Here is a 23,080-nt window from a genome sequence, read left to right on the forward strand (position 1 = left end):
CAATGTATGTACATCACTTGATAACAAAGAAAACTACTGTATGGTATTTTGTGATCTTTCTAAAGCTTTTGATCGTGTCTGGCATAGAGGGCCAAAATTGAAATTGGATATGTATGATGATAAAGGTGACTTACTAGCTTGGCTTGCTAGTTACATAAGCACACGTACGAAATATGTTTTTGTGAATGGCACATTATCTCATTCGAGAACACTACAAACCGGAGTCCCACAGGGTTCAGTCTTGGGTCCCTTTCTTTTCATTGTGTATGTGATCGAAATAGCTGATGTATTCAACAAGAATACATCACTCGGTGCACCTTCCAATAACATGCAGTCATTACAGATAACTATGAACGAAAACTTAAGCGCGTTAAATGATTGGACAAACAAGTGATTACTCAAATATAACCCTGATAAGACTGAAGCTGTATTGTTCTCGACAATAGTAAGTGACAAGCTAGACAATTTACTTCTTGACGGCTGTAACATTGAAACTGTACCTTTTCATAAACATCTTGGTGTAATATTATCTTCAAATGGAGGCTGGTCTCATCACATTAATGATGCTTTCCTCATCATCTTTTTTTCCTTCCACGACACGAATGTGGAACAATATTACCATAGAAATAAGACAAATAGGCTCTTTAACAGGCTTTAAACTCAAAATTCAGTGTAAAATAACTGTAGCCCTATGTTTCTTTTCGTCTCGTTCAAGGAAACTGAACATTCTCCACACAAAACTAAGGTACAATAGAAGTCCGCTAAATTACGATTCATTCAGAATTATTTTAAGATCAGATGCTTCTTGTACTTGTGGCTGTTCTTGTGAAAACTGATGGCATTACATTTTAGAATGTTCTTTATATACAACACAGCGTAAAGATTGATTGTAAATGTGAATACCACCGCATACCCATTAATTTAGATTTATTGTTGTTTGGTCATGCTACACTGTCACTTCATGAACACGAATTATTAGTTGAACATGCACATAGATGTATTAAGCTAACTGAAAGATTTTTGTAGTTTATTCTTGTATATATTATTGCAACAAATCCCTCCTGTCAATGTTTTTATATTGTAAACATGACATATGCAACTTCTTTGACAGGGCGTTCCTAATTTGGATAACTTGTGCCCAGTCCATTTCATTTCCGAATAAAATATGTTTAAACACAAACACAGAAATTTCTGTTAAATGCAAAGTCTCTTATACTATTGAATATTTCATTAGTATATATTTGTTTTTAACATCATTACAGCTGAATGATGTTGTTTGTAAACAAAACGAGTCTGGACCGGACCATCCAGTGATTGTCACCTTGCGATACGATGACCAAACGTGTTTATGCATCAGTTGTATACTAAGGCCTGGATTAAACGTGAACCTTGATAGTGACTTCAGCAGAGACAATCGTTTTCAAATCCCATTGGCAGTTCCGACTGCACTGAAACCGGCACCCAATGCTTTCCGAAATATCTAAAACATATTATTTTATCTTTCATAATCACTTAGTCTATCCTCGTATCAGCATATTTCATTAGGCATCACGTATTGATAAGCCTTTTTGATTTTGTACTAATATCATTTACATGCCTACCTTTGAATAAAAAGTATTAGAGTCGGAAATAACTGTGCTGAATATTGTTTCAGTGATATCGAAAGAAATGACGTCTTCTTTTCTCCGATGAAGAAAAAAAGGATTGCCTGTTACTGACAGTGATGTCACATATTAGATTAACTGTTCCTACTCATTCTGAATGTTTTTAGTTAGGGTCAGTTGTGTAATAGAAGACGGGTAAATTCAAATGGAACAAGCAAGTGTACATCAATGGCAGTACACAAATATAAGCGACAACCTTGCTTCAATATCTATGATTCCGTTTATACCATCAGCGTATTATGAATAACAAAATATATGGTACGAGCAACTGTTGCAGTATCATATATTCATACTGGAAAGACCAATTTACACTAAAGACCACTAAGACCAATTATCTTTCAGAGTATTTATTCAACAATAATTGAAATCGAATAAATTCTTATGGAATTGGAGTACTTGTAGACCAATGTCAGTACGAAAATAAAAACTTCAAGATGGTTTCTATATTCAAAAAGCAATAGCTCGGTTTATGACTGCGACTGTATCATCGGCATTCGTTCATGAAGTATAGAGGTGACAAAACAATTCCGTGTGATTGTGCTTACCATCTACCTTACTATTCATGCCAAGATAATTCCTGGCTAGTAGTCTTGGTTACAGATGCAGTCATATTTTTATAATGCTCATAGCCTCGCCCGTCTGTTCCTGCCGCTTCTCTCATCTTAAAAGTTTCTGTTAAAGATGAGGTGATCGAACATCCAAAGATAGTCATATTAAATGGCTCTACTGCACATCAAATACTGTTTTTGCTGCATGGTTGGTAGAGCACAGTGACGTCGGGGTAGGGGTAGGGGCAGTGACACATTTCCATGAATTTGATTTGGCATGTCTGGTCACATTGTCTCATTCTCAGCAGTTAACGAAAGCATTTGCATAACAGACAGCTGCCGGACTCCACGCTTACAAGCTCATGGGAATGAGTGAGTGAGTGAGTGAGTTAATATTTAACGTCACATCGGCAATATTTCAGCCATATCGTGACGGGAACAAAACACTGAAATGGCATATATGAGTGTTATGAAAACCTGTCGACAAAGGACAGTAAAACAACTACAGTATCACAATTTCAATTAAAACTAGCATGAAGAGTTAAAACTAATAGCAATATTTAGACAATACAACATAAAAACAGGCTATAGATCGCCAACAACAGAAGGTAGATCACCATACTAGGGACCATGGGGACTTACAGTACCTTTGCTACCTGCATGGACCCTAGTTGGATTTACACCATCCCTTCAGCTGCTGGCGAGCTAGCCAAAATTAAAACAACAGGAATACTACGATTAAAAGCCTGGTAGACTTAAATTTACTTTGAATGTTTTTGGACTTACGTACCCTCTCAGGAGGACAATAATTTTACAATACTTCAATCCCCTTTGAGGGTACAGCCATTCTAGTAATTCTAGTTACGAATCCAAACTACCAATTATGAATATACATCTTTTTACAGGAACATATTGCTCAAAAACCAATAATTAAATGAAAACTAACGTGGTAAAAAGATCCTTCATTGATTTAACTGTAAAATACTTATCCCTTGTGATGGAGAATTCAACACAGTCAAGCAGAATATGCTTAACTGTGACTCTCTCATCACAAGGGATACAAAATGGAGGATCCTCACCTTTAAACAGGTATGCATGAGTATATCTAGTGTGACCAATACGACATCGTCGTAGAATAACCTCTTCAAATCTGGACTGACAACCCAAGTGGGTATAACCAATGTAAGGTTTTATCTCATGTAATTTATTTATACCCACTTGGGTGTCCCACTTCTTCTGCATCAGATCACGGATATAAGATCTAATGCTCGCTTTGTAATCACTGTAAGGAATAAGCAGTGCTGTCACAGATTTGTTGAGTGCTGCTTTAGCAGCAAGGTCAGCCAATGTGTTACCAGAGATCCCTACATGGCTGGGTAACCAACAGAAGACGATTTCGTATTGGCCAGTTGCAAGATCATTATACAATTCAATAATTTCTATTAAAAGTGGATGTTTGCAAGAACTATTTTTAATAGCCTGAAAGCAAGAAAGAGAATCGGAATAGATTATATATTGTTTACGTTTAGGGTGTCTTTGAATATATTTGAGAGCTGTTAATATGGCGTTAGCTTCTGCTGTAAAAATAGAACTATTATCTGGTAATCTGGAAGATATTGTTCTGGTTTCAATGACAGTGGCACAAGCAAAAGCCACCGTCCTTGGACCCATCTGTAAATAAGGGTTTGTAATTGCTCTATTTATGTTTTAATTGATGATATTCTTGTTTATATTGTAAGTCGTTTATTTCTGATTTTTTAAATGATGTTAATGTTAAGTCAACTTGTAGCCTAACCAATTCCCAAGGAGGAGAAGAAAGAAGACGGGAAGGCGATATAGGTTCCAGCTCAATACCGGCAGAAGAAATAAATGGTTTAATTCTGTGCCCAAGAGGTGGAACAAGAGAAGCCTTTTTGTTATACAAATCCTCATAAAGGGGATTGGACACACAGTTATAGGCAGGGTTAGATTCATTAGAATATAATTTAGTAATGTATTGTAAAGACAATTTTATACGACCTTGAGTAAGAGATGGTTCATCGGCCCCAGCGTAGAGACTATCAATAGGTGAAGTTCTGAAAGACCCAACACAAAGTCTTAAGCCTTGATGGTGGACAGAATCAAGAAGGTTAAGGTTGCTTTTGCAGGCTCCACCATATACGATGGAGCCATAATCAAGTTTAGAACGGACCAGTGATCGATATAGGTGTAAGGGTTGCTTGATCCCCTCCCCACTTTGAGTTGGAAACAACTTTCAACAAGTCAAGAGCCTTCAGGCATTTAGTTTTAAGGGACTTGATATGAGGCAGAAGTGTTATATGTGAGTCAAAGATTAGGCCCAAGAACTTGGCCTCCTTTACAACTTTGATGGGAGTGCCATCTAGAGATAGTTCAGGGTCCTTATGTGGTTTATATTTTCTGCAAAAATGTTTACAATTAGTTTTGTATTTAGAAAATTTAAAGCCGTTTTCAAGACACCATTTATCTATTTTGTTTAAACAAAGCTGCAGTTGCCCTTCAATAGTATGCATATTTTTCCCACGACAAGAAATCATCCACAAATAAGGATCCATCAATTGAATCGTTTAAAACTTTGATAAACTATTTATCTTTATGCTAAAAAGAGTGACAGACAAAATATTGCCTTGTGGAACACCCTGATCCTGATTGTAATGATCAGACAGGGTAGAGCCCACTCGAACTTGAAACTGTCTGTCATTTAAAAAGTTGGCAATAAATTGAGGTAAACGACCTCGCAAGCCGAAGTTATGTAAGTCTCTTAATAAAATAACATATTTCCAGGTTGTGTCATATGCTTTTTCTAGATCAAAAAAGATAGAAACAGCATGTTGTTTATTAATTAGTGCATTTTTAACAAATGATTCTAAACGCACTAAGTGATCGACAGTACTTCTGTTTTTACGGAAACCACACTGTATATCAGTTAAAGGTTATTTGTTTCCAAGTACCAAACTAGTCGATTATTTATCATGCGTTCCATGGTTTTGCAAACACAGCTAGTTAACGAAATCGGCCGATAATTGGATGGATCCGTATGATCACGTCCAGGTTTAGGTATGGGTACTACTATGGCGTCACGCCATGAAGGAGGAAAGTTACCCGATGTCCAAATATCATCAAAAATATTCAGAAGAGTTTCTATGCAGAATTGTGGTAAGTGCTTCAGGAGTTGATAATGTACGTGAGCTTGATCAAGAGCAGTATGGAGTTCATGAATAGAAAACGTTTATTATAATCTTCCCCATTATCAGAACTGAAATTAATAGTTTTCTTTTCTTCTTGTTTTTGGTATTGCTGGAATTTTGGTACATAATTAGAAGAGGAAGAGTGTTTAGCAAGGGCTTCACTTAGTTTATTCGCAATAATTGATTTATCAGTAAGCAATTGATCTCCATGTTTAAGATGATGGACAGTAGATTTAGTACCTTTACTTTTAATTTTCTGGACCATGTTTCATACCTTGGACATGGGTGTCCGAGAATTTATTTTGGATACATAATTTTGCCAAAATTGGCGTTTGTTCTGTTTAAAAGTACGCCGTGCTTTAGCATTTAAAATTTTAAATTTATTTAAATTATGCACCATGGGATGGCGACGGAAATAATGTTCTGCCTTTTTCCTTGCCTTCCTAGCTTGTTTGCACTCATCGCTGAACCATGGTTTTCTTATGTGTTCACCTGCAGAGGAATTTGGTATACACTCATCAGCTATGGAGTTCAGTTCATCAGAAAAGCATTTAACAGCATCTGGAACGTCAATAAAACCTTCAGGCTTAGGTTTCTCCGTACACAGTGTTTCATAAAAAACCCAGTTAGCCTTTTTAAAATTTCGTCTTGATGATGGAGGAACATCAGATGGAGTTACAGCTTTTAATACAGTAGGAAAATGGTCACTTCCACAGGGGTCATCGTGGACTGACCATTCAAATTCATTTAGTAGTTCAGAATTTGTCAATGACAAGTCAAGTAGCCGAATAGGTCCCTGTACCAGGGTGTAAATATGTGCTGGAACCATCATTATATATACATAAATCATTGTCAGAACAAAAGTCCTCCAACAATTTGCCTTTAGTGTTTGTAGTTACACTACCCCAGAGTGGGTTGTGCCCAATTTACATCTCCCATTATAATACAGGGCTTTGGGAGTTGGTCATACAAAAACATCTTCACACTGCGTTCAAGCTGTACGGCGGAGATGACCACATAAGATTTCGACATATCGTTCCTTCATCAAAGTTTATGAAAATACATACACAATGGTGTCACTCCACGTGATGATATCCCACTTCATATTCTCTATATTGTAGACAGGCATGTCATTTCTACCAACTATCTCTTTTTGCATTAGTCACACCCCTTTCAAAATCACCAGCTTTCTTTCCTCTCCTGCTGCCAAATCAGCCATGCCAGCACAGGAAGCCGTCACCTACGACAAGGGAGATAACTCTTGACGTGAGATAAAATTTTAAGTTCTGTTGGCAGTATTTCAGCCATGTCGTGACTGCATCAATGTATATATGAACAATAATCATAGGTAAAGTATGGAACCTGTCAACAAAGAACAGTAAAACAACTAAACTATCACATATATCGCATATATAATTGTAAAACTAGCAATAAAGTTTAACCAGATATGACAAGGCAACGACTGACAGTAGATCACCATACTTGGCACCCTTTCGGTGCCTTTACCACCTGCATGGACCCTAGATGAAATGACACCATTCCTTCAGCTGCTGGCGATTGGAGGAATAACTTAGTTGAGGTATAAAAGATCGGAAATGCTACCTCTACACACCTGATATGCGTAAATTTAACTTGAAAGTTTGGGGACTTACATATCCTCTCATGAGGAAAATAATTTTACAATGCTTTAACTCCATTCGAGGATACAGCCACTAACATACTTAGTCACTAATGCAAACTTCCAAGCATAAAATTATTACATTTATCTATTTACAAATCATTAAATAGATCTAATCATTTTACAAAATGCAATAATTAAATGAGAACTAGCTTTAGTAAGAAGATCCCTCACTGTTTGTATTGAAAATAGTTATCCCTTGTTATGAAATATTCAACAGAGTCAAGCAAGACATGTGTGACCGTGATTCTGTAATCACAAGGGACGCTGAACGGAGGATCCTCACTTTTCAACAAGCATACATGAGTATATCCTGTATGGCCAATACGACATCGTCGCATGACTTCTTCAAAGCTCTAGACTGATAACCCAATACGGGGTTGATTTCATGTAATTTAATTATAAATACTTGACTGTACAATATCTTGTATTAAAATTGGATGTTTGTAAGAAAGATTTCAATGATCTGAAGACCCGAAAGAGAATCTGAGCAAATTATATACTGTTTATATTTGAGGTGTTTATTAACATAATTTAAAGCAGTTAATATTGCGTTTGCTCCGACTGTACAAATTCAGTTATGATCAGGTATTCTGGAACATATTGTTCTTGATTCGTTAGAATATAGTTTTGTCAGATGCTGCAAGGATAATGTTATACGACGTTGATGAAGGGATGGCTCATGGGCCTCACCATAGAGACTGCCAGAAAGTGAGATTTTGAAGGATCCAAGACAAAGTCTTAGTCCTTGATGATGAACAGAGTCAAGTTGTTGTAGGTTATAGTCCAGGGGCTGGAAAGACATTGCAAAGAGTGGACCCTTTCAGATCAATAACACTTTATACATCCGAAAGTCTTCGTTTGTCACCAGTGCCTGTGTCAAACAGAACAGACGACTGACGCTTTCAGCTTTCGAACTAACTTCAGAAGAGAATCAACACATCTGTATCAGGTGATCGTATCACAACTTGTCCTGGAGAAGTATTCTAAGCATCAACATGCAAAATACGAAGAGTGATTCTTGTGTCTGCTTCTTCCCGTGACGAACACAAAGCATTCTCTGAAGTGGCAGATACTGATTCACCATCTGTGGCCGTCAACAACAAACATTCTTTACCTTTCACAAACAAGACTTTTCTTCCCTGAAGTCAAATTATGTATTTGTAAGTACACCATTCATCAAAGATCAGTTGTATCAATTGCCTTTTGTTCTTTGAATTGGACATGAAAGACTTCCAGTCAGATGGGGTTTTAGTTTTTGGACCCAGACCCAAATATTCTCTATCCTTTTCTGTCTCTCCAATCCTTTTGATAGAGTCTTCATGGTATGAATCTGTAACAAAGTCCACTCTTGCTGAGCGTGGAAATATCACAAAAACCCTCACAGCTAGCTCCTCAAACGTATCAGGGATGCTAGTGAGGGACCGGAGTAGGGCATTACCATCTACTATATGCACAGCATCATCAGCGATACTATCATGCTTCTTTGCATCAGTCTCCAAGTAGTGCAGAAGTTTGGCTTTGTCGGTATTCACTGGATAGCCATCAGCTGTTGCTAAGGCCCATGGAACAGGTGATAATGGGAATGACATTGCTCTTTTTAGAGCAATGTCATGTTGCTCACTCAAGTAAGTGAGTGAGTTAGTGGGTGAGTTAATATTTAACGTCACATCGGCAATATTGCAGCCATATCGTGACGAGAAAGAGTAATTATGATAATACAAATGAATTAATAGCACATACATTGTAAAACCCTGTCGACGAAGAACAGTAAAACTAACTAGGATATCACAGAGTAGAATGTAAAACTAGTGAATAGACCTAAAACAATGTATCTATAGAGGACAGTACAATATACAAATGAGCTATAGGTTGCCAACAACTGAAGGTAGATCACCATACTAAGGACCATGGGGACTTACGTTACATTTGCTTCCTGCATGGACCTTAGTTGGATTTACATCATCCCCTCAGCTGTTAGTAATTTAGACAAATCTAGCCATAAAGTAAAAACACACTTATTCTACGATTAAAAACCTGGAAAACTGAACTTTACCTCAAATGTTTTTGGACTTATGTACCCTCTCAGGAGGACAATTATTTTACGGTACTTCAACCCCCTTTGAGGGTACAGCCACAAACGATTTGAGCTACTAATTTAATCTTCCAATTTTAAAATATTTATCTATTTACACTTCAATTAATAAATCTAATCCCTTTAAAAATGCAATACTTAAATGAGGGCTAATATTGCTAAAAAGATCCTTCATAGTTTGTGAATTAAAATACTGATCCCTTGTGATGGAATACTCAACACAGTTGCTCACTCAAGAGAACCATTTGAGCATTTACATTTCTCTCAGCTTTCACTTGAATGAGTCTCTTGTGAGAACTCTTAATTTTCTTTGTTTCTGATATTGATGGAAATGTTTTTCAATTTCTGTCGATGGATTGCTACATGGAAACTCTTCTTTTTCTCAACAAGTCCCTCTTACACAAACTCATCCATGACTTCTTGTACGAGCTGGTCAGCCATCATTATATCTTGTGCTACAGGCTCAGGAGCTGGAATCCCAGATGATAAGCAATACAAATTATGTTGTTTTGCCAAAATCCACTCCTTTCCACTCTCTAGCACAAATGATATGAAAGACTCAAAGTCGTACTATAACATTCTCAAAGCATCTATTTTGCCAGACTAAGGACAGAGCTTTCTTTGCAACTGTAAGATCAAAGGTACCAATAGTGTAGCTTTGATTAAGTTGGCCGCTTGCTTTTTGAGATATTTCCAGGAGAACTGTTGCATTGTCAGTAACTGGAGCTTTCACTGATGCCCTGTAATCCACAACTGACTGCTTCTTGTCGACATTCTGACTCACACTTGACAACCATCCCGTCCACCTTGGAACTTCTCCTGACTTGTGAATTCTGTATCTGAATGACTAGCTGGATCATCTGCCTTTCTTCGCTGCATGTCAAAATCGCTGACTTTCCTTTCAAATAACAATATATATGGTCAAGTCACAAACACTGTAAATGAGGCTAGAGAAATCCCCTGCACCCAGACTGCAATAAACCATCTCAAAGTTTTTTTCATGCTTTATGTATAGCTGTAACATAAATATGGGTCATTTTTTAACTATTAAAGCAAGAAAACCTTCGTGAAGCAATTGGCAATTAGAAAGTGTAGAAAACAGCTAATGCAGAAAAACACAATGCAGTTTTTCAAAGTTAAAGTCTTCCTGTGCCTCCAACTAATTAATGAGCCTTCAAATCAATTATTAGAATGCATTTTGTGAAAAAAACTCATTTTTGTAATATTCCCCCCTTCAGCGTGACGAGAAAACGTTTCAGCCACTATGCTACCCCACCGTCCTCTTCGTGATAATATATGGTCATAACAATGAAACACACGTCAAGTGTTAAGCCACCAACCTGATTCTGATGCTGTGTGTACAAATGCAACTTTGATAATGCTAGCAGAATGTACATACATTACATTGACTCTGAGAGGACTGGTCTTTGTTTCGTCCTCCTAATGCGAACCGGTGGGGTAGTCTAATGGTTAATGTTTCTGTTCGTCGTGCTGAAGATCCGGGTTTGATTCCCCATAGGGGGCACCCGTGAACGGCCACCTCCTCGTGGTGGGTGCTGGGTAACGCTGAGAGCCGTTTGTGGACCCGGGGGATATTTGGTCCACCAACCCGTTTGCAGTGGGTTGCGGCCCTGTGTCGGTGGAGGACTGGAGTCTGGGGGTTGAGGGCACTTGGGACCTGTGACTGCGTTCCCTTTGGTCAGCACACCCCTTCGACCCTTAATTCACCTAGATGGGTGGTTGAATGGGCCCGGTTCAACCAATCGGCCAGTCACGCCAAGCTCTGAGTGTTACATTATGTAATGTAAACATTTGAAAATTTTATCCTTGTAAGTTTTGCCGAATTTTTCACCCTCGTAATTTCAAATATACACTTTCATGTTTTTGCCTAGAGTCCTATGCCCAGAAGGCGGTGGCTTATGGGCCAATCTGGTGGAATGATTAAACTTTAATTTTTCTGCTGGAGTATATCATCCGGGTATCCTTGGTGCTGCAAGCTGGAGATGTTGTTTTTAGCATTGTCCTTGTGATACTCCGTGGAGGGTGGGGAGCTCGGGTGATGAACCAATATATACTAACCATGGAATACCAAACCCCTACCAAAGAGACAAAAGGTCCACTTGACATTGATCTTGATAATACTAAACACAGATCCACGACAGCATTTGACTACTGGCCTCGCTTTATCGTAATTGAGACTCTGGATAAGACACCATTGAAATTGAACTTTTTTGCGGTATCCAAGGGAATGCAAGGAATTGCGAGTGAAGTCAAAAACATCATACGCTTACGTTCAGGTGCTTTACTTGTTGAATGTAGTAAACGGCAGCAAGCCACGAAGCTGATGGCGACTGAATCGTTTGTGAACATTCCTGTGTTGGTCTCAGCACACAGAACCTTGAACACCAGTAAAGGAATAGTGCAAGACCGTGATCACTTGTTTGCTGATATGACAGAATTTGATATCGCGGCAGAGATGAAGGATCAAGGAGACACTTTTGTTAAGCGATTCAAAACTCGTAGAAATAATGAAACCCTTACGACAAACACATACCTGTTTTCCTTTTCGTGTGCAATTGCTCCAAAATCAATAAAGGCTGGCTACTGTAACATCAATGTGGATACTTACATTCCTAATCCTTTAAGATGCTTTAAATGCCAAAGATACGGCCATTGTGTCAATACATGTAAATCAGCTGTTACATGTGCTCACTGTAGCGAAACAACTCACACGACGGATGACTGCAACAGCACTTTCAAAAAATGTACTAGTTGTGAAGGAAATCGTTCATCTTTCTCAAAGGAGTGTCCCATTTGGAAACAGCAAATGGAAATCAACAAAATAAAATTTACATAAGACATTAGTTTTCCTGAAGCCAAAAAACAAGTGCAAAAATCTGAAACTTATGCTTCCGTAGCTCGATCACCGTCTGATACAGCCAAAATAACCAAAATAGCTATAAGCTGTCAAACCAACTGGACATGGATAAATACTGATTCCCCTCAGATTCTGTCACCTGAAATATCCACTCAGACTGCGGAAGTACTTCCAGACTCATCCCGTATTCACGGTGCATCTGTATCTAAGGCATCTAAATCCCACTCACAATCTAAATCTGATTCTCAAATAAATGTGAAAGACATTGCAAAACACCAGGTGAAATCAAGAAATGTATCTTCATCACAAAAATGTCAAAGTGGCAGAGAATCGAAAGGTTCAATAAACAAAATCCAGCTGTTTAACAAATTTGGATCGTTGGAGGACATGATGTGTCCGAAAAAATCCCCCAAAGGGCACATAGCATGTCGCCCTCTAGAAAGGCAAGGGGTAGATCCCAATGAATCCCGACAAAAGATAATTTATTCCAATAATCTTGTACAGTGGAACTGCAGAGGATTGAGGACTAATTTATATAAATTGCAGCTATTAGTCCAAGAATTTACACCTTCAGCGATATGTCTCGAAGAGACATATTTAAAACAAACAGATACATTTGACCTTCGTCATTTTAATGCATATCATTGTTTTTCACCTCCGGTTCATAGAGCCACTGGCGGATCATCCATTCTAGTCAGACAAAACGTTGTTCAAAGCCCTTGTTCACTTATTACTAATATGCAGGCTGTTGCAGTGAGAATTACTTTACATGTAGCGTTTACACTATGCTCTCTTTACATTTCGCCGTCTTCGACGTTTGCCAAAACTGATCTTCAAGCTGATCTTTTCCAAGCCCTGTATTATAATGGGAGATTTAAACGGACACAACCCACTCTGGGGTAGTGTAACTACAAACACTAAAGGTAAATTGTTGGAGGACTTTTGTTCTGACGGCACCCGTGGCGAGCCAACACCCCCGTTGTGGACCCGGGGTATATTTGGTCCACCAACCTGTTAGCCGTGGGTTGCGGCCCTGTGTCGGCGGAGAATGGGATCCTGGTGGTTGAGGGCAATAGGGGCCTGGAACCGTGTTCCTATTGCCTAACACACCACTTTGGCCCTGACTTCACCTAGACGGGTGGTAGAATGGGCCCGGTTCTATCAATCGGCTGGTCATGCCAAGCCCTGTTCATAGCTCACTTTTTGCACATTCAACATATTGGGTATTGGTTCTTGTGATTATCAATTTCAATATAAAAATCTTTGTTACATTTAATTGCCTAGAGTCTAATGCCAGAGGGCGGTGGCTCATGGGTCAATCTGGTGGTATGGACCTCTAAATTCTGAGTTTCTTTTCTCATATTCTTATGTCATGGGCCGAACCAGCCTGGCATTTGATCTTTTAGATTTCTTAGCTATTTATGTCCTTATTTCTGGAGTATAACATCCCTGTAACCCTGGTGTTGCAGTCTGGTTTCCGCTGCAGCATCGTCCATGTTGACACTCGATGGCGGGTGGGGAGCAGGGTTGTCGAATAATATTCTAATACCATGGCTCAAAATATGTATTCTGGTTCATCAAAGACGTACAAGCGGAGACATCTTTCTTCGTCATCCGATGAGGAGGTATCCCCTTCAGTGAATGATTCTTGGCCAAGGTTTTTGGTTATTGCAACTGATGATGGGAGTCCACTTAATATAAACCCTTTTGCTGTTTCCAAGGGCATCCAGGGTGTCCGCGGAGAGGTAAAGAATGTCACTCGCCTCAGAAATGGTTCCCTCTTGGTAGAATGTATACGACGACAACAATCTGTCACTCTGCTGGGCTTGCAGCATTTTGTTAACAAACAGGTTGTTGTCTCCGTTCATAAGACACTGAATACTTGTAAAGGCATTGTTAGAGACAGGTCTCATTGTTTGTCAGACATGTCGGAAGAAGAAATTGTGGCCGAGTTGAAAGACCAAGGTGTTACTTCTGTGAAGCGTTTCATCAGGAAACAGGATTCAAATGTGGTCAAAACTAACACCTACCTTTTCACTTTTTGTATGACAGTACTCCCTAAATCTGTTAAACCAGGATACTGTAATATCGGAGTGGAAGTCTATGTACCAAATCCACTCCGGTGTTACAAATGCCAAAAGTTTGGACACGGTGCAAGATCTTGCACAGGCCAGTCTGTATGCTCACGTTGCAGTGGACTTCATGAGAGTACTGATTGCACTGATACCATCAAGTGCGCCAACTGCAGTGGTGAACATCTGGCTTCGTCTAAATCTTGCCCAAAGTTTGAATATGAAAGCCAAGTTCTAAAAATCAAATACACAAATAACATCTCTTTTTTTGAGGCAAAGAAATTAGTAAATACTCCATCTAAATCTTCTACTGGTCAAACATATTCAGCTACAGTTTCTTCGTCTGCTCCAACATCTGGTAAGAAATCAGTTTCAACATCCTGTCAAACTTTAATATCTTGGGTGAATGCAACTCCGATAACCTTGGATGACAATCCTCCAATATCACATGAGTCTCAACGCTCCTCATCGTCCCAGACAGAATCTCAGCCAGAAGCCATGAATTCAACACAGGCGACAAAAGGCGTTGATCATAGAGACCAGAGCTCTTCAACATTTAGAAGAGTCACCATCAGTGACGGTTCAAAATCAGTTTGAAGCGCTTGACATGGAGATCACTCCTTCAAAAACAGGGTGCAGGAGTGGCGCTACCAAACACGCACGGTCTCCAGTTGAACCTCCCTAGATATTTTTATGACATTAGTACAATGGAATAGCAGAGGCCTTAGGAACAATTTTAACGACCTACAATTATTATCACAAGATTATACACCATCGGCGTTTAGTTTACAAGAGACTTATCTGAAAAGTACTGATAAATTTGAATTGCACCAGTATAATTCATTTCATTCATTCTCACCTGAAGGTGATAAAGCCACTGGCGGTGCTTCTATTCTTGTGAGGCATGATGTAATCCATAGCTCAGTTCCCCTTAAAAGTAACCTTCAGGCTGTTGCGGTCCGGCTTACTTTGCAGATAACCTTTACGCTTTGTTCTTTATACATCTCTCCTTCTTCAGCTCTTTAGCAGTCCGATCTTCAGGATCTATTCGACCAGCTTCCTAAACCATGCATAATCATGGGTGATCTTAATGCCCATAACCCTTTGTGGGGAAGTGCCGATACGAACGATAAAGGTAACATTCTTGAAGATTTCATTGCAAATAATAATTTGTGCATATTTAATGATGGATCTGTCACATATTTAAACCCTGGTTTTGGAACCTATTCTGCACTCGATCTGTCGCTCACAGATGCAAACATATATAACGAATTCGAATGATCTGTCCACGACGATCTTTGTGGAAGTGACCATTTTCCCACAATACTTGCAGCTATAAATCCGAATGATGAACCCCCTGCAACAAGGTGGAATTTTGATAAAGCTAACTGGCCATTATTCCAGACACTGTGTGCTGACAACTTACAACCTGACTCTTTTCTCAATGACCCAGATCCGATTCAGTTGTTCTCTGAAAAAAACCGTGGTTTACTGATGATTGCAAACAAGCTAGAAAGTGTAGGAAAAAGGCAGAGAAATACTTTCGCCGCCATCCTACTGTTCACAATTTTAATCATTTCAAAGTAAATAATGCTAAGGCTCGACGTACTTTTAAACAAAGTAAACGTCAGTCTTGGAAGACCTTTGTATCAAATATTAATTCACGTACAACAATGACAAAGGTGTGGAACATGGTACAGAGAATCAAGGGTAAAGGTAGAAATTCTAGTGTTCATCATCTAAAAGATGGACCCGAGGTTTTAACAGATAAAATTGACATTGCAAACAAGTTGGGTGAAACTTTAGCTAGGCATTCTTCTTCCTCAAACTATAGTACAAAGTTTCAGAAATATAAAGATCAACAAGAAAAACGAAAAAATAACTTTCATTCTGATAATGGTGAAGATTATAATGAACTCTTTTCACTACATGAGCTGAATACTGCCCTATCGCAAGCTCACGATACGGCAACAGGTGCTGATAATATCCACTATCAGCTCGTGAAACATTTACCTAATACATGTCTTGAAACTCTTCTGAACATTTTTTATCATATTTGGACAACAGGCCATTTTCCTCCGTCGTGGCGTCAAGCCATTGTTGTACCTATACCTAAGCCTGGTCGGGATCATACAGATCCATCAAACTACAGACCTATTTCACTAACTAACTGCGTTTGCAAGACCATGGAACGCATGGTCAATAATAGATTAGTGTGGTTTTGAGAATCCAATAATCTTATTACTAATATCCAATGTTTTTCGCAAAAATAGAAGCACTATTGACCATTTGGTTCGACTAGAATCATTTGTTAAAAATTCCATTGTCCATAACCAGCATGCTGTATCAATCTTTTTCGACCTTGAAAAAGCTTATGATACAACATGGAAATATGGTATCTTAAGAGATTTACATGATTTTGGTTTGAGAGGCCGTTTGCCTCATTTTATATCACAATTTTTAGCAGGCAGACAATTTCAAGTTCGTGTCGGATCATCCCTGTCTGACCATTATAATCAGGATCAGGGGGTTCCACAAGGCAGTATTTTGTCTGTTACTTTGTTTAGCATAAAAATCAATAGTCATTGTTTGTGGATGATTTTAATGTTTCATAAAAAAATATGCATACCATTGAGAGACAATTACAGATGTGTTTAAATAAAATTCATAAATGGTCACTTGAGAATGGATTTAAGTTTTCACAGATAAAAACCAAATGTATACATTTTTGTCGGAAATATAAGCCTCATAAAGATCCTGAACTGTTTTTAGATGGCTCTCCAATTACCGTTGTAATGGAAGCCAAGTTCCTTGGACTGATTTTCGACAAACATTGGCCTTTTTACCACATATTAAGTATTTGAAGACCAAATGCCTGAAAGCATTAGATCTCCTAAAAGTGGTGTCCAATTTAAAGTGGGGAGGGTATCAAACTACCCTCCTTCATTTGTACAGATCACTCATCCGATCAAAGCTTGATTATGGTTCCATCGTGTATGGCGGGGCCTGTCGAAGCAGCTTGAAACTGCTTGATTCTATCCATCACCAGGGTTTAAGACTTTGTCTTGGATCTTTCCGCACTTCTCCTATTGACAGCATTTATGTTGAAGCTGATGAGCCTTCTTTAACCCAAAGACGTATTAAATCAGCTTTACAGTACACTACTAAACTATATTCGAATCAGACGAACCCTGCATATAACTGTGTATTCCATCCCCTCAATGAGGATCTGTACAACAAAAAATCTTCTCTTGTTCCACCTCTAGGGATAAGGATTAACCCTTTCCTTTCTGCTGCTGGCATTGACCTAGAAACTATTTCTCCTTCTCGTCTGCTGTCTTCTCCTCCTTGGCAATTGGTTAGGCCACAAGTCCACCTAACCTTGACTATATTTAAGAAATCAGAAACGAATGAGTTACAATATAAACAAGAATATAATCAATTACAAAGTAAGTATAACACAAATAAATCCATATTTACAGATGGGTCCAAGTATGGTGGGGCAGTGGCTTGTGCCACTGTCGTTGGATTCAAAACAGTATCTTCTCGACTGCCAGATCATACCTCAATTTTCACAGCTATACTAACAGCCTTGAAATATATCAATAAGCATTCCAAATATAAGCAGTATATAATCTTTTCAGACTCTCTTTCGTGCCTTCAAGCTATTAAGGGTCTTTCTACCAAACATCCACTTTTAGGAGAGATTATTGAATTGTACAATGATCTTGCTACTGGCCAATACGACGTCGTCTTTTGTTGGTTACCCAGCCACGTTGGCATTTCTGGGAACACACTTGCCGATTTTGCTGCCAAAGCAGCACTCACCAAATCTATGACACCACTTCTTATTCCATACTCTGATTATAAAGATGTCACCCGATCTTACATCCGGGATCTTATGCAGAAAAAGTGGGACACCCAAGTAGGTATCAATAAATTACATGAAATTAAACCCCACATTGGTTACACCTACTTGGGTTGTCAGTCTAGATTTGATGAGGTCATCATAAGGCGATGTCGTATTGGCCACACTAGATATACTCATGAATATCTATTGAAAGATGAGGATCCTCCGTTTTGTATCCCTTGTGATGAAAGAATCACAGTCAAGCATGTCTTGCTTGACTGTGTTGAATATTCCATCACAAGGGATAAGTATTTCAAAACACGAACCATGAAGGATCTTTTTAGTAATGTTAATCATCATTTAATTATCGCATATTTAAAAGAATTAGATTTGTTATCCGATTTGTGAATAGATAAATATTTTATAAGTGGTCATTTGGATTAGTAACTGGGATTGTTAGTGGCTGTACTTTCAAGGGGGGGTTGAAGTAGAGTAAAATTATTGTCCTCCTGAGAAGGTGCGTAAGTCCCAAGGCATTCAAAGGTAATTTATATTGACCGTCTATTTTAATTGTAGTATCCCTGTCATTTTAATTTTGGCTAAAATTCACTTCATCGCTTGCAGCTGAAGGGATGATATAAATCCAGCTAGGGCTCGTGCAGGTAGCAAAAGTACTGTGAGTCCCCATGGTCCCTAGTATGGTGACCTACCTTCAGTTGTTGGCGACCTATAGCCTGTTTTTATTCTCTGTATCGTCCTCTCTAGTTTAAGTGTTTTAGATTTCATGACTAGTTTTAACATCAATATATCTGTGATAATCTAGTTAGTTTTACTGTCCTTTGTCGACGGATATTTTAGATTGATTACCTTGTTTTCATCGCTATATGGCTGTAATATTGCCGATGCGATGTAAACATTTAACTCACTCACTCACTCACTTTTGTTCTGACAATGATTGATGTAAGAGGGTAAGATTCTTTATGGATAACAAGTTCTTTATTGCATATTATGCGACGTTTCGGTATGGATCCTTATACCGTTGTCAAGCAAGAGTGGGGTAATACATCACAGAACAGACTTATATACATGGACAGGGATAAAGTAATAACAACACGTAGGTATGAATCAAAGGCGGGGGATTAACAACAACAACAATGGGTGGTAGTAATGATGAGACAATAAGAGGAAGCCAATAGTGGTTGTAGCTGTGACAAAGTATGCATGGCTGATAGGGTAATTGGTGAGCTCTAATCTGTTATTTTTATGAGTTCATTGTATGCAGTTGGGATGAGATATCCCTGATCTCTGTTGATTGAGGGCTTGTGTCTCCTGATTTGAACTGCCTCTGCCAGTTTTCTTTGGGTGAAGTCCTTGTGGGTTTTGGATAATATCTCTACACTGTCCCAAATTATGCTGTGATTGGGACATTTGATGATGTGGTCGGATATAGCAGATTTCCGATCTGATTTGGTTGTAGATGATAAGTGTTCTTTGATTTGACATATGCAATCATACGCATCATATGCAATAAAGAAATTGTTATCCATAAAGAATCTTACCCTCTTATCACTTACCAGCTTCTAGTAATGCCAATCAAACAAATCATAATGATTTATGTATTTATAATGACGGTTCCAGGACACATTTGCACCCTGGTACAGGGACCTATTCTGCTCTCGAATTGACACTCACGAATTCAGGAATTCGAATTGCAAATCTTCATGGGTTCAAAACGTTGTATATGTGATTTATCAATGAGTCTATATCCATGTTGTAACCGATATTTACATTCATTTAGATATATCCAGAAACAGGATGAAAAAGCAGCAATTTGTTTTTGTCACCTTACACCTTTGGCACTCTCCGGTAATAGCGTGGCTTGGGCCATTTGCCTTTGAGTCTCTATGAAAATTAGGTTTGTTCTCCAATGCACATTCATGAATTTTAATAAGGTTCTTTGAAAAAATTCTATTTCCTGGCAGAGAGTCATGATTTAACCTTGGCCTCCAGGAGTGAATGATATTATTACGTAGATGATTTGGGTTTCAGTGAGTGTCATCATTTACCAGAATGGCTGGTCAGTGCAGTGAGGTGTACCTTCCCATGTTAAAACAAAGATCTGATTTATCTCATCGTGATAGGCAGCTAGCATTTTACCTTCCCCTCAGCGACAGTGAATATCTTGCATGGGTGATCTCAGAGTCAAGTTCTCTCATATTCAACTGCTTTTCATGCATGGATGTCGTGCATCATCGAGCCCCGGTTTCTTGTGCAGGAAGATCGACAGGTTTACGGAATTTCTGGTCAGACAAAGGATTCTAATATAATCATGGAAGGTCCTAAATGGTGTGTGTATTTGTTCGAGTTGCTATTTATATGTAAATTTTATTCACGCAAGTGTGAGGGTAGAGAGGGTAGTTTAGTGTATTATAAGACTACAGAGTAAGTAGAGAATATCAACGGGTTTGACCATGTAACTAATATTTATAAGGTTTGGCTGAGTGATCCAGGGCAAAGGGGGCAGGGTGAAGCGACTTACGTGTCTGTGTATCAGATCCTGGCTGTAGAGCGACTTGCGGGCCTGTGTAATCAGATCCTGGTTGTAGAGCGACGTACGGGCCTGAGCAGAAGTTCCTGGCTGTAGAGCAACTTGCGGGCCTGTGTATAAGATCATGGCAGTAAAATCTGGCGTTTGCACTGTATTGGGAAGATCAACATGTTCATGAAGGTTGTGATTGAGGTTTGTTTGACCTTTACTGATTCTGGTGATGTATCTGTATTTGTCCGGAGTGGGTGAATTTATTCGTTAGTGTTAATGTGTGTTGTTTATTGGTGTTCTAATATGTGATTTAAGAAGTAGTTTGGTGATGTATGAGTTTGATGGTTATGTCGTTTCCTGTAATATTTGTGTGAATAGGAATCCAAAGAAATACTGTGTTGTTGTTACTTGAGTGACGTACGTGTTGGTTGGTGGACTAAATATGCTGCCGGCTCCACAACGAGGCTTTGACGAGCTTTTAGCGTTACCCATCACCCACCACCCACCACGTGGAGGTGGCTCTTCTCGAGTGCCGAACCACCTTCACAGAGTGATGACATGGGTGCTCGAGGGAGGCCGAGTTGACCAGGCGACGCCTGGACAAACGCAGGCCATGGCAAGCTAATTGTGTACTGAATATACTTACAAGTGTAGTTCAACTCCTAATAAATTATAATAAATATCTACCAAACTGCACGCTTCCAACCTCCCATGAAAGACGATTTTGCCAACAGTGACGACACGGTACCATTGTGTACCCGAAAAAAATACTCGTTCAACTCACAAAGGAGAATTTCATCTCACAGTTCTGTAACTGGCACGTCAAATGTGGGCATAGCCTTTAGAAATCCCCACCCAGGTCCCGACTGAGTGATTTAACTTTTAAACCGCACTAAGCAATATTTCAGCTATATGACGGTGTTCTGTAAGTAATCGAGCCTGGACCAGACAATCCAGCGATCAAGAGCATGAGCATCGACCTGTGTAATTGGGAACCGATCACATGTGTCAACCAAGTCAGCGAGTCTGACAACCCGATCCCGCTAGTCGCCTCTTACGACACGCATGGAGTACTGAGGGTTTATGATGTTGTTTTTAAACAAATCAAGTGTGAACCAGACGATCCAGTGATTGTCACCATGCGAGACGTTGACAGCACATGTGTTTATGAATCAGTATGAATAAGTTATGATACAAGGTGTTCGCGAAGAGGTGATCATATCCTGCCCAGGTGGTGCGTGATAAGTTTTACTTTTATTATGTCCAATGGAAGGAAACAATTGTTAATCCAAAGCTTCAATTCCTTAAAGTTTCCACTTTTCCCCTATCACCACTTGGAAATTCATTTGGCACAGTGGTATACCATCAAATTACATTGTATACTAACATTGTCAATATATTTCAGACGTCTAGAACTCAGGTTATATATCAACATCCCCAAACCAACAGATGTTTAATTATTTGTAAGTAATAACGCTGTATGTTTAACTTTCAAACCAAGAGTTGACGCACAACCATTTCGATTTCTAAATCCAACTTGTATGTAACTAAGTACATTAAATGCATTCATTCTGTTATGAATACATGGAACTGTTTCATATTATCACTATTCTGATTCATGGCACCTACTGTTACAATGTCATCTGTTTCTGTCATTTTGCACATGATCAGCATGCGATGATGTAGATGTAGAGTGCGTGTTATATATTTATTGATAGATAAATCTTCAGTGAACGTGAATATAAAATATATTTATGTGACCAGTTCATGCTTTGTATATAGAAGGTAGATTACCAATGATTAACAGTTACAGTGCTTACAACAGACAACATTCCACTTTTCATGTTCGAGCAGGCTGACTAAGTTTGCTTTTACTCCACTTGCAGCAATATTCCAGCAACATTCCAGCAACATCACGGCTGGGGACATCTGAAGAAAGCTTCACACATTGTTCCCACATGGGGATTCGAACCCGGGTCTTCGTCATGACTAGCCAACGCTTTAACCACTAGGCTACCCCACTGCCAGCAAGGGTAAGCAAAAATCATCGTAATAACATAAACTTAACATAGAAACCATTTGCATTTAAGAAACATATTGGACACAAACCTGTCCATGCTGAATATCAATATGTGGGGGAATGGTAGCCAAAGACAAAACGTTTGCAAAAAGAAACATTGAACACAAACGTAACGTCACAGTCACGTTTGTTGAGAATCGCTAAAACGCACACAGCGTGAAATGCACGAGCACCATGAAACTGTACATTACTCCAAGCTAAAGTCTATGACTGTAAGCTTTACAAATCCACATCACCGGTATTCCACATGCAGTGCAATAAGTCATTATAGACGACAAAAGAATGGCAAGACTGAAAGTTCAACGACACAATATCGGCCGTTGAAAAGCAGGGACATCACAGCATGAGGGTACAAAGCACTTCGGCGTGTCCAGAGAGACCATCTCAAACCTTTGGAGCCTTTTCACCAACACTGGGGATGTTAAAGAAGGACAAAGCTAAGGTCAAATACCGCCTCTCAGGATGACGAC

The 23,080-nt window shown here is 39.0% G+C and overlaps 1 protein-coding gene across 1 annotated transcript in view; it reads left to right on the forward strand.

The window, feature by feature from the left end:
- LOC137257813 (sodium- and chloride-dependent betaine transporter-like) overlaps positions 1–23,080 on the forward strand; it is a 95,875-nt gene that overhangs the window by 15,341 nt on the left and 57,454 nt on the right. The window contains exon 2 of the mRNA XM_067795263.1: positions 22,417–22,563. The gene's annotated coding sequence lies outside the window, so the exon portion shown is untranslated. The remainder of the gene's footprint in view (positions 1–22,416; positions 22,564–23,080) is intronic.

This window comes from Haliotis asinina, chromosome 12 (genome assembly GCF_037392515.1).
Source record: "Haliotis asinina isolate JCU_RB_2024 chromosome 12, JCU_Hal_asi_v2, whole genome shotgun sequence".
NCBI classification, from domain to species: domain Eukaryota; kingdom Metazoa; phylum Mollusca; class Gastropoda; order Lepetellida; family Haliotidae; genus Haliotis; species Haliotis asinina.